The sequence below is a fragment of the Hermetia illucens genome, chromosome 2 (assembly GCF_905115235.1).
Source record: "Hermetia illucens chromosome 2, iHerIll2.2.curated.20191125, whole genome shotgun sequence".
NCBI lineage: Eukaryota > Metazoa > Arthropoda > Insecta > Diptera > Stratiomyidae > Hermetia > Hermetia illucens.
This window is the reverse complement of record NC_051850.1, coordinates 107,028,859-107,042,788: the sequence shown is the minus strand read 5'-3', so window position 1 is coordinate 107,042,788 and position 13,930 is coordinate 107,028,859. Positions and strand designations below refer to the sequence as shown.

Sequence of the window (13,930 nt, the reverse complement as noted above, 5' to 3'; positions counted from 1 at the left end):
CCATATACGAGTAGAAATCGTCCCAGATAATGTACTACGTCACGTGCAGTATCTAATTTTCACTTCAAACCTGCCTGCAGACAATAGAATGAATGGAAAAATAACTAAAAGATGTCTATCTTTTAATTAATCATCTCTTTTTTCTAAAAAGTTCAAAGGAACTTCAAAATAGGAAGCTGCTTCAAAAGCTCAGTTGTCAAGCATAACTGGAACGATGAGAACTACGCCGCCTATTAATATTATAAGTCTATTCATTGCAAAGGAAGCAAAAAGTAGCTAACGACTCATATCGACTTGGTATCATTGGCCATGGCCATGTATCAATTTGAATTTGACTGGCAAACATTGTGTGGCTCTGACGTCTATGAATCTTATAACCCTTTCTTTAAGACTAGATGGCCACGGATTTTGGGATTATGGGCATAATAATTTGCACTAAAGGGTGTCATGGATGTGTCGGACTTAAGTGAGATTTATTGGACGCGTATATAAGTTTTTTCATTTTATTTGGAGTCAGACTTCGTCCATAGTCTATCACATGCTACCAACGGTGTGATTTCCTCCTTCCCAAAGTTATGCCCTTATACCACTGCCAAATTTTGTACTTCTATGAACTTAAGGGGAAGTCTCCGTCAAAATTTCCAAACTATGCTAATATACTACTACTAACTTTATCGAAGTGGGGATTTTCAAGACTAGATTTGGTTGAGATACAACACTGTGATTTTTTTCAGATTTTCAGTCGGATAGGTTCTGAGAACGAAACCTGTTCCACTTTTTGAGGGTCATGTCTTCAGCCCTCACTCCCCTATGTTTCACCTGATATCAAATATGGGACCAATTTCGAAAAGTACAAATTGAGCCCTTTCATTTGATGCCTGACATGACCATATTCTGTGAAAAAACAATTTGCCCTCCTCTTTCGCATGTATGGGGAGCCCCCCCCCCCAAAACTCGACACGAAATGGCGCTACTTGCTACATGTAATGGGATCCACAGACAACACCTTCTCACCAAATTTCGTGACAATCGATCTAGCAGTTTCCGAATAAATCGGGTGTGACAGACAGACGGATAGACGGACATCGAATCGATTGCTTCACGCAAAGCCTTAAAAAACTTAGATTTTGGGCTATGGTGGCACCCGCTTTTCAACATGCAGTTTGGAAAAAAACCCATTTAAAAATTAGAATGTGATTATTAACAACAAAATTTTAACTGGCCATCTACTTTACCTGGTCCACAAATCTCTGGTTTCTTCAAAAAACACATGCAAAGCGTTGTCTCAGTTGTTAATTATAATGGTTTAAAAATTGAGTTCTCACAAGGCGGAAAAGAAAACGCGTTGACGTCATCGAACGAGCAATTTGAATCTTATCCACGTGAAGGCAGCATCCGGTTTAGTGTTTGTTACTCGTTACTTTTCAAGTAATCAATCAGTTTTTAACAAAAACGTGTGAAATTGATGCTCGAATGGATAATCCTTCAAGGTACTTTACGTTTCGGCAGTAATGATGATAGTAAATACTGACATTTTTACCTAAACGGCAATAAAACGTATGAAGGATTCACAGGACACAAAAAAATGGATTTCCACTGAGCGGGATTCGAACCTTGGTCACGTTCAATATTCTGCTGTATTTCTTCTCTTGATTTGAATCTGAATAAAAGTGATACAGAATTCTAACTGACTCCAAAGAAACTGGGGACTGTTGGACGATGGCGATTCATTTCATCCGAAAAACTTCTTTCGGAACAGCCAAGAAAGCAGCATAGAACAATATTTCCTCGTCCTCCTTAGCATTTCACGCAGGAAATTAATATTGACAGTTTTCTATGAGTAACTGCCAGTTGCCGGGCTACTGAAGTTTCTTGGGTCGAGTTGCCACGTCACACAACATGGCGCGGGCTTTTCAGTCTATTTGAATTTGGTTGAAATTTAAAATGCTGATAATTTCAAAAATATAGCTTTTTTTCAAAAACGAGCCGAAACGGAAAAACCCTTGCCGAACCCGCTCAGTTCAAGGCCATTCCTTTGGCGGCCTACTAGCGGTACATGGACTGATGATGGCATTGGCATATGTGTTGCCTCAGATGGATGTTATTTTGAGGGAGATAAAATAAATTTGCCCAAAAAGTCAAGCCGTTTGCTTATCATAGGATATATCTAGGCGTACAACTGGCAAAAAATGCAGACGAAAGAGAAGAAATCTAACGGCAAATCCACCTCGTAAATAGGATCTGCTAATATTAAAGGCAGCTGCAAACAACAAAACAAAGCTCCGAATATATAAATCAATAATACAATAATATTGCCAGTGTTAAATTACAATTCTAAAATACGGACTCTTATAGAAACTTATCAGAAATTGTTAAATGTATTCGAGAGAGAAAATGGGACCAATGACAGACCATGAACAAACGAGAGTTGTATGAAATATTCGTCCAAATTCAAAGATCATCAATTCGCGAAAGTTTCAACGGGAAGTTTGAACGTGCACCATATGAAGAACACCCTTAAACACAAAACGATATTCATGAAAGGAAAAAGCGTAGGCGAGGGCATGCAAAGAAACATAGACATTACTGAACAGATTTAGTCGACCGAGAACAGGCATCACTGCTCGCATTTAGGAATTGAGGAACGCGAACGGAGGACGTGAAATTCATAGGTATAGCGTCGTAAAAGTGCCGGCCAAAGATGAACTGTAAAGCATTGGTCACGACTACCGAAGAGAAGATTTTACTGGAAGCTTGAACCATAATTGTTTGATATACGAACATCTGAAATAGGCCAACGACATGGTATCATATTAAAAGGACCCACAGACAGGGTATATTTCAAGAACGCGCTTCAGACCAATTTACAATAGGTCAAACTTCCTTGTTACCATAGAAGGCCACATGACAATAAAAGTATGGAGCAGCGAGTATTGTTAGTTTAACATTCCTAGTAAATACCACCAATAAGAGTTCCCCACTTTGTGGCTAAACCTGAACGCTCGCCATACTCCCCATGTTCAAAACTTTTTGGTCAATGTCGACTTTATAATGAATTACGTCTCAAAAGATATATCATAGGTAGATAGAGAAATAACCATGGATTGAGAAAGTTCAAAGGAACATTTACACTCTCCTTGCATCCAATCCAGCTTTCCAATTCAACACGGAATTTCCTAGACAAAGTGCTCACAAGTCGTTAAATCCGCAAACCATATATTGCATTTTCGCCACTCACGGAGTAACTTACTTATCCCACGGAACGGAAACTCGTTAAAATTTAACTCCAATTATATTATTTAATTACAAATAGTCATTTCAGACTCTGTGGGTCACATCGTTGAGAGTGTGATTACACTAATTTATCCATGCCTACAATACATGAATAAATAAAGGACTTCAAAACTTTTGCTCACAAAACTTCAAAATTAATTTATCAAATCGGTCATGTGTGAGGATAAATTTAGTTCAGTACAAGATTTACAATCGGAGAATACCTTAATCTAATTTGCATTCGAAGTAAACTAAATTGTCTCAAGGAAAAGGAAGATTTGCTGTTCTATATTCTGCCCACGCCACGATCGAAAGTATTCAAAAATTTACCATTTTAGCATTAAGGACACGTGTTGCGGTCATAGATTTGAACCCAGTCAGATAAAAGATATTACACTGACCTACTAAAATGTTGTATAATGCGAACTTCTACTTGTTCGAAGAATATGCGAAACTTAGATGGTTGGATGAGTTTAACAACAGCTTGTTGGTGTATCGATAGCGACGCTACAAAATCTCTTTATTCGTAATCTTTAGAAAAGGGGAATGCAACTCATACATAGACGATAATAGTAACTGATACTTTTATTAAATACTTCAATAAAAATTTCATGTCTAATAAATAAGGAAAGTACTGAAATGATGGCATTAAATTGACGACGTAGAACTAAGCAAGCGTATGAAAAAGTAAAGGTTTTAAAACTGGAAATCAAAAGATCAAAACCCATGACTTTTGTTTACTAAAGGCAGATTCACTGTTAATTCATTCTCTATATATTTCTAATTCGTAGAAGCACATGAAAATATAATTCATGTAAACATTTCAAAATTGCAGACATTTTTTTCTCACTGTACTGTCAGCATCTTTTCCACCTTATGCCCACTGGCAGGCGTGATAGCCCCCAACTGACAAAGTACCCCGCACGTACAGTATACACTAGGGAAAATCAATAAGTGCGAATGATTCTCAATATCCAATGACCTGGACTACTCTCTTTGTGGTGAAAGGTATCAAGGTATCCGTCTTAAGTATTATTAACACATCATTAACATAAAAGTACGCAATCAAGTGGAGGATATTACCGAACGAGCTTGCAATTTCCCAAAACCAGAAGAAGAATGGCCAACAAGCAATTTCAATTGATCGATATCCAAGCGACGAAACAGGATAATCACAAAACTGTATTGTAGTGAAAACCTGCGTGAAATAATGGCTTTGTTCAATTCGTAAAATTTTTTTCTTCCAGTTCCAAAAATTGTAGTGAGAGAAGACCTTCAAGAATGAATGGTCAATGGAAGTATTTTGATAGAGAATTGTTTATCTTCTAGGCAGACAACTTAAGAAGCCTGTTCAATTAGGAGATTTAGGAAGTCAATTACGAAACAAGCAGGCATCGACAAAATGTGACAATTTAATGCGCACAAACAAGGATTTTCATGAGAGTGACGAGAAATTTGCAACACAATTAACCATCATCCAATTTCTAAAAAGCTTCAACATCTGCGCCTCACAACAATGGCTCAATATTATGATCAGCTATCAAATGTTTGTTTAGGCTCTAAATGAAGCACATCCCATTCAATATCTTTTCCAAGGAAATGAACTTTAACCTCCATTTACCCCCTATCCTCGCTTCACTCCAATACATTAACAAGCTGGCGACTGGTTCACTGCGAAAACTCATTTCCGCAAAACTTACTTCAATATTCCATGAAATATTAGAATATCCAAAGATAATATGGTAGAATAGAGGGAGATTTGAGGGGGTAGTTACAGTGTCAAAGCACAATATAGTGTAAAGTAGAAATTGCAAAACATTCAAACACATGCAGAACCCCGCAGGATCGGAGGCTTCGCCGCCCAAAATATGGAAGAATGGTGTTCAGAGAAATACTCTACCGGATTTACTCTAGAAAGTGATTTCGAATATTGTTCCAGCGCATTAATTTTCATGGAGAATTTGCTCCAGTTTTTTAGGAAAAACTCGGAAATGTCCGAGAAATTTTATGGAATTAGCGATAATCATCGCTTGATCCTAATGGAAAACGGGAATTTAGAAACATATTGCCAATGTAGAATAGAATATGAGATAGAATTTGGTTTTAAAGTGAATTCTTTGGATTTTCTTAACATTTTTTTAGAATATTCGATTTTAGATGTATCATTTCATTTTATCATTGCAGTTTAATTAAGCTATATCGCTGCGAAAAGTCCACCCAAGCAGAATTGATGAAATGGAAAACGCGGACTTGTTGTTTATTCTACGTTATTAATTTGGTAAATTAAATTTAACTAAATGTTTTATTGGTTTTCAATTTAATAAAGATCGCCGGATCTCCTCGGACAGGGATATGTCAACTACGAAATTCGACACATGGAATCCACATATCAGCGAAAGGAGGAATAATATAGTAATATGATTAGTATTTTTCGAAACGTCGAGTTGTCTAAATTCGTAAACGAACATCTTTGTCCATCTAGGAGGTAGATGGAGCGACAAGACGGACAGATGGCAACATTAGGCACACGATGGGCAGCTCTCGGTTAGATTTTTATATTTTCGAATGGGCAGAGTAGGATGGAAAAATATCGCAAAGACCTACTACGTAAATCAGTAAATGATAATCTACTATACCGATAGGTTCCTTAAAACGACGGCAGCAGGCTTAAGGAAATACTTCAAAACAATAGGTAAGCATAGCAGCATATTTGTGGTTCCCTAGATAGCCGTGCCCGAGACCTATCCAAAAAGTAAATATAATGGGTTTTTCACGGTCGTAGGCAATGGGTTTTTCACGGTCGTAGGCAATGGGTTTTTCGACATGTTAACAACATGGCCACCTAGTATAGCTCTTGATCCAAGAGCACCTCTTGCGAAAAATGTCGACTCAATCTCCCACAAAATGCGGAATCCATTACCCCATGAAGGAAAAACCCAATTTGAGATTTTTAATGAGGTTAAAACTTTTTATGACGATGGAGCTATGAATCGTACTAGCATTACAAATAGTGTCGCCAATTTAAACAAGTCCAGAAACCGGAAGCTGGACGCCTCAGGTACGAAAGGTTTTGTGTATTTCTTAGTACATAGCATATATTATGAGAGAATATCCACTTTCGGATGATATTGACATTCATAGTCTTGAATTTGCAAAGAAGCGACAACTTTGACGTATTACAACTTTGTTAGTAATAGTGTGATTTCCACCAAAGTTGGTGAGCTAGCATGAACTTAAGGGGGGTTTTGCTGCCAATTACTAAACGTTATAGTAATATACTATTAACTTTATTTGTACAGATATCAGTATAGAAGGTATTTCGGAGCCCAGAAGAGAGAATGGCCCCCTTAAAAGAATGATCACTTTCAACCCCTCCCACTCCCCACCTTTCCAACAAATGTCAAAATTTAGAGCGGATTAGGAAAGTACTAACCAAGACCTTTCATTTGATATCCCACATGACTATATTTGATGAAAAAAAATGTACACCCCCCTTTTGCATGTAGGGGGACCCTCCCTTAAATTCGACGAACAAGGCTGTAAAGTTTTACACAAAACCTTAAAAAATGAAAAAGAATCTCCCCTTAGATTCGTCGTAAAAGGATGTAACTCACTGTATGCGTGAGCGTTCACAGTTCCCAGCTTTCTACCAAATTTGGTGTCAATCGCTATAACCGTCTCCGAGAAAAATGCGTGTGACGGACAGACAGACACACAGATAGGCGTTGTTAAGAGTCAAGGCGGCCTTTCATATCGGCAGTATGGGTTCCGAAAAGCCAGATCAACCATTGATGCCATCAAAATGGTTACTGGCTTGGCCGAAGATGCAATCCATGGAATGGATAGTACCAGCAAATATTGCGTGGTAGTAACCCTGGACGTGAAAAATGCATTCAATTCGGCCAATTGGAATCGATAGTTACTTAACTGAAAGGAGGTTCTGGTATGACATTGACGACGGACCCCAGGAGTACGTTGTTTCCGCGGGTGTCCCACAGAACTCCGTATTGGGCCCACTACTGTGGAACATCATGTACAACGATGTACTTAATTTCCAGTTTGGAGGGAGGCGTTGCGGATGTCAGTTAACACTAGCAAACTGAATGCAGTCTACAGGAGGACAGCTCTGAGGGTATGCTCTGCCTTCAGGACCGTCTCAGATAATGCAGCATTCGTCATCTTGACATCTTGGCAGAAGAGATGGCGAATATATACCACGCGAAGCCAATCTCTCCCTTATTGCAGACGAAGAACGCTGAGAGGGAGAGATCCATAACTAGATGGCAAGAGCAGTGGGAACGCTCGGGAAAGGGTCGGTGGACTCACAGGATCATTCCTGCCATCAAGGAGTGGTTGGAGAGACGACACGGTGAGATTAATTATAATCTCACCCAGTTTCTTACGGGACATGGAGGATATCTCCAATACCTTCACAGATTTAAATTGGAGACCTCACCCGACTGTTCAAATTGTGGTGGAGTCCCAGAGGACCCAGAGCATGTATTCTCCCACTGTCCGAGATTTGTGGAAGAAAGGAGGAATCTAGAGGAGACTCTAGGATAGGTGCTGGTACCAGAAAATCTGGTGCCGAAAATGCTAGCACATCAAGAGAATTGGGATACGGTCAACTCCATGATCGCATCTATTCAAGATAAATTGCGAAAGGCAGAGGAAAGAAGAAAAGCGCGGTCACGTGCGCCGCGTATAGAGGAAATGGGATTAAGCTAGAGTGAGCTGACTCCGCCCCGCCCCGTGATGTAATACCTTATGGTGGTTCCGCGGGGCAGGGAGGGAGTCGGGGGTGGTTTAAGTGGGTAAAAATCCCAAATGCTGGTGTGTTCAGACCAGTGTCTTTTGAAGATTTCCACCTCCTCAACAAAAAAAAAAAAATTGACGGACGGACAGACAGACAGTAAAGCGATTTTAATAAGCTTTTGTGTTTACACAAAACCTTAAAAATGATGATAAACTAAAAATACATACACAAAACCTTAAAAATGATGATAAACTAAAAATATTTCAAAAAGTAAAAAGATTTTGAAGCGGATAAAACGGAAAATGGGCTTTTTCCTTTTGACAATATGCAACGGTCTGATAAGATCCTAAGACATTGGTAATTGAAAGATAGAACTCTAAATTGTCCTGTAAAAACTGCATACAGCAGTTTATCCTGCCGAAAAGCAGAGACTAACCCCATCTGTCAGACGTCCCCGTTTTCCAGCAAAGTCCACCATTTCGATACCTTTAAAAATTGCTTGCGGTCCTAGGCTGCGCCTCGAGTTCTTTTTCTATCTGGACATAAGTTCAGAAGAGAAATTGTACAAAATATTACGTATCTATCCTTAACAAAGAAGATAAACGCAAAGAATACCCCTACGTGAGTGCTCCGCAGATTTTCGATTCTGCGTCGTCTTCTTTTTCTACCATAAAAATTGCTCTTCCAGACTTTCCGAACTCCGAGCTCATCCTCATCCATACAGATTCAGAATCACTTATAAATTTCGTCCGTACGAAATCATCCATCCTCGTGCAGAAGGCCAAAGATTCTCCGGGAAATTCTCCAATCGAGGGCGGCTAAGAATTATCATTTTTTTTCTAAGAACCCAGGCCTCGAGGAATATATGAGTATTGACAAGGTTATTGTCTTGTACAGTGAGAGCTTTGACCCTATCGTGAGACGTTTCGAGCGAAACAGTTTTTATAAGCTGAAATATACTTTGCTGGTTACCAACGAATTTCGTCATCATAGCTGTTATCGATTGTGATTTTCGACCCCAGATAGGAAAAATCAAACATCTTAAAATTGTATTTTCTTATCTTTATTGTTCTCACACTTAACCAGTTCTATTTGATGACGAAAGAAACAACGTCTCTGGTGCTCACGGATCAAGGCAATTTGTACATTTTGGATTGTTCTTCCATTGATAGACTTGAAGAGGATGGTAATTCTAACATTAACATCAACATCACGGATTAACCTGGCCTTGAAAAATTCCAGGTCAAAAAGGATGCATGCCTTAGATTACTGTTGATGGTGAATGGTTTCAAAATTGATCCTGCTACTTTTATCTTGCCCCACACAGGTTAGGATCAGCTATTCGGGATATCGAATTTTCTCGTAGTCGTGCACCTTGAAATCGATGAACAGATAGTGCAACTGATCGCCATATTCCAACAGCTTTTCCATCGTTTGCCGCAGAGAGAAAATCAGATCTGTTACTAATATGCCTAGAATGAAGCCTTTTTGGTATAGGCCGATGATATTGTGGGCGAATGGGATAATCCGGCCTAATAAGATAGTGGAGAATATCTTGTAGATGGTACCTCTATAATTGCTGCGTGATATCCCCCCTTTTTATGTTATCATACTCTTTTATTGTGAAAAGAAAAATCCTCGAGACTTTTCCATAGATCATGAACTCTTCTCCATATCTATATAGTGTAACAAAAAATTTCAATGTTGCTTTGCTCCCAGCCGAAATATAAAATGCTGTATAAATTGTTATAATATTTTCTCTATCTAGCAGGTTTGAAGGGTTCGAAGCCGAAAATATAAGTTTGGATTTTGACTTAATGTGAAAATTATGAAAAGAAAAACAGCAAACTGGAACAATGAATCTTTGCAGAAAATGACTTTCCTACACAGCCTGTAGGCATGATTTATAATACTATTTGACAGACCCTAAATCATTCACTTCTTACGTGTTCTAACATGTTTTCACGTATGTGAACTTATGATTCTGGGGTAGTTTTTCACTTTCATATCAATTTTTCCGCCTTTTATGATTCATCACAAAACGAGAATCAATAGTATGGAGACAGGACAAAAACGCTAAATTTACTTTCGGAAGAAAGTCCACAAATCGAACATTTTTTATAGCCTGGAGCCATGCCCTATACATACATATGTACATATTCCAGACCGAATTGCTGACGTCATGGCTTCTTTAAATTCATAAAGTTTACCCTGCGTTTTCATTTTTATTATACAAAAACTTTTGCCGGGGGTAGTAACATTTTGACGGTTCAAACATCGCATGCGTCCTGAAACGATAATATATGTTTACCCGTGGAGAAAAATCCTTGAAAATTTGACATAAGAGACGGTATGGAGTTTCGAAGTTAGTTAATTTTTGGCTCCATGATAGCATTCTTGTACGTCATTGTGAAGCTTTCCCCTAAGCATTCTCCCTGCTCTTCCCCCGGAAGGAAATTACTTCTTTACTTGAGAATCAAGTCAACCATTTCAAGATTATTCTCATTTTGTATTCAAGCGAAGATTAAATCGTTGGAACTTGTGTACTTTTCTCTTTCGTTTAGTTACTACGCAGCGGTTCCAGACTTTTATTGGCGATAGAAAATGTGAAATAAAGCCTCGTTTCATAATAACAGTTCTGCTCTATATATAGAGTGCCATTGGCACCTTTTTCATTTGAAATTCCTCAGAGCACTGGACCTCCTCCGGTAAACTTTGTGGTAAATTATACCTTTCAGAGGTATTTTATTTCCAGTTTCTCGTTACAAAAAATTATAATGTTCCAATCATAATTATCCTTACGCGATACACACATGCACATCAAACCACAATCTCTTTCAATGAAGTTGATTTTAAATTTGAGTAAATCGCTCCACAAAACATGTAGGTACATTCATATATTCATCAAAAGGACAAGCAATTTATTCCACCTGGGGTTCATTCTAAAGAACATTAGTGACCAATAACTCTATGCAACAACAGCAATTTCTGCACTAACGCTTTTGCTAACAACTCAACAATAACAACAATCTCAAAACGATTAGAATCGTAAACAGCCCGGACGTGGTTTACCCATTAACACTGTAGGCAACAACAACCCCCAAATTTAACCCAGCAGGGAAAGTTCAAAGGGTATGTGAAAGCAAGCAGCAATCAACTCCTAAACGAACATCTTACTCCGGTAGCCTACCTGTATTAACATTTCCAAAGAGCGAAGGTTACCAGCCAAATTGTTCTCATTCAACAAAATATCATGCTTTTCCCCGGGCGAAACGAGACTCCTTCATGGTCACAGTGTTACATAACTTATCAACTATAGACCGTAAACATGTCAAATTGCTAGCAAAAAAAAGACAAATTTGTTCAGAAAATATTTCGAATCTAGAAGGGTTAGACAGAAGGCTTTATGCAATAGTGAAAATTACATGAGGTACATGAAACTCTCATGCCATGAGTTCGAGAGCGGAGGAGTTCTAATGGATGTTTCGGGTTCTTCACTGTCACTTGTATAATGAATTACTAGAGTTTGCTTTTCATTAATTTCTGAGAGACAGTTGAGTTCCCTTAGGCCATCAGCAAAAACGACTTGTTGTAATATTAAACCAAAGTTATTCCAGTTCCGACATGGAATATTCTATAGAAAATATTCTCAGAGTTAAACGTGAATAAAAGTAAGTAGAGACTATGACGCCGAGCATGTGAGCTTTATTAATTTTGGCCCGGAAAATTTGAAATTTAATTATCAAATCATAGATGAAGAAAAGTGTGTGCCAGACGGTCCCACGCATTTTCTTCCTCTACTTTAGTTAAGCTGATAAGACGACAACATTCCAGCATCAAACCCTCAATCAGTTTAATAATGTGAATGATAGGGCTCAGAAATGTTAAATGATAAACAGCCAAGGATGCTAGAGTGCTTTCAAGGTAACGAAATGGAGGTGTCGAAGAGACCGCTGATGACATCGGGTAAGACAGTGCTTCTCTTTCACGGTGAACAGGATAACGATATTGGCAACCTAAAGGATAAAATATAAGAAAGGAACGTTTCCTTTCACGTCAAAAAGTAGACCCGCGGTGCCCTTAGTAATAAAATCTGATAGTTTTGCCGTTCAAGTAGTCAAGACTTTCCAGTAGGAAGCTGCTCCATTCAATAATCACGATTCCCACCATGCAGGAGCATTATGTGAAATAAAGTGGGATCTATATAGGCATGTATGTTTCTGTGAAAACAAATCAATATAATTGACTACTATTAATTAGAGTGAATGTAGAGATTTACCAGGATGAATGGGGGGTTGTGCAATGGCTGATAATCTGTTTACAATATAATATTATCTTAGAACTCAAAAGTGATGTTGGATATAGTGGAGAACCTAATCGAATCACGGGAATACAAGCACTGTCTGACAATTGACATGTTCTCTCGTAATATCGCCTTAAGTGATTGCTACGGACCAGAGAACTCGAGGGCATTCGAATCAGCCTTTTTCTAGGCATTCCCGTCCTTGTTGGGCTGTGAAAGGTGAAACCAAGTTCGTGAAACGGTTTCACGGATCGTAAAGGCTGCCGTTATATGCCAAGAGAAAACCCTGCTTGGATGGGCTTACTTCCGACTATCCGATTGTGTAGCAACTACAAGGAAGACATCGATGCATCAGTAACCCAAATGGTGTACGGGTCAACATTGACACTACCGGAGGAATTTTTAATGACGGAAAACAAGTTCATCACCCACTTCAAGTAAATGAGGCCCAACCAACGCCACCAACCATTCCAAGCGTACATTCGTCAACAAGAACCTTCAATTGCGCTCCAATCAATCAAGAGAAGCCACATCAAGGTATCCACCGGGCGCCTTAAACCAACTTTCGTTGAAGCTACCCAGCAGGCAACAACATATGGGCGAGCGTCGGTTCAAGAACGCAGGGTAACCAGCCCGCCAGACGTTAACGCAAATGGAGACGAGCAACTTCACGATCGTTGGGTATAACGCCCACGGATTCCAATCCTGCAATGTCCGTTCCCCAGTTAGCTCCAAAGCAAAAAACGTTCAGATCCACAGCATCCTCGAAGGTTAGTGATGTGACGGTACAACACAAAGCCACCAGAACAATTCTGGTCTGCAGCAAGAAAAGGAATCGGACACAGGAATAGCAGTTGAGATTTTGCGGTTAAAGAGCATGGAACTCCAGTTAAGCTTAATTTAGCTGAAGTGAAATAAAGTTTTGTACGAAGCAAACTAGATTAGTCACCTTGGCCGTAAAACAAATCTGAATACCAATAAGCTATTGGTAATCCTGTACCCGAAGCGTAAATAGCATCCAACATGTTCACTATTGCTCTAGATGAAGACCGATTTGGAAAGCGTACAGCGACTGATGTGGGCTACAATGTCCAAACTCCGAAGCACCACCTAAATTCTGCCCTGTAGAGGATGAACCTGCCTGGCGGCATGAACCTGGTTGACATTGCAGCATAAAATTAAGTTGTATGGAGTTTTTATGTAACAATGCGATGGTCCTATTTGTACCTAACCTGCAGCATGTATGCATTGAGAACGTCCGACTATTCTTCTCAATATTGACATTCTATGTCTGAAGTTGCAGTCATTTTACTGGAAAAAGACAGCAATGACCTATTATAACTACCACTATGAATTTCAAATTTTTCGATTGGGTAACTTCTGAGAATGAGTCTTTGAAGTGAGTAACTACTTTCTAACCATCGCTCCCCCCACTACGGCATCGTGGAACTGATGTTAAAACGGCCTATATTAGGATCACTTGGCACACACTTAACTAAAGCAGTGTCAGTAACTGCATGCGTGGGAGTTCACACATCTAACTTTTTCATTTCCATTTTAATCATTTTCATTAAAACTTAAAAATGAAAATAAAATTT

At 39.0% G+C, this 13,930-nt stretch overlaps 1 protein-coding gene across 1 annotated transcript in view; it reads right to left on the bottom strand.

Annotated features, from left to right (window-relative positions):
- Positions 1 to 13,930, bottom strand: part of LOC119650214 (cAMP-dependent protein kinase type I regulatory subunit) — a 193,179-nt gene that overhangs the window by 146,260 nt on the left and 32,989 nt on the right. The window lies entirely within an intron of this gene.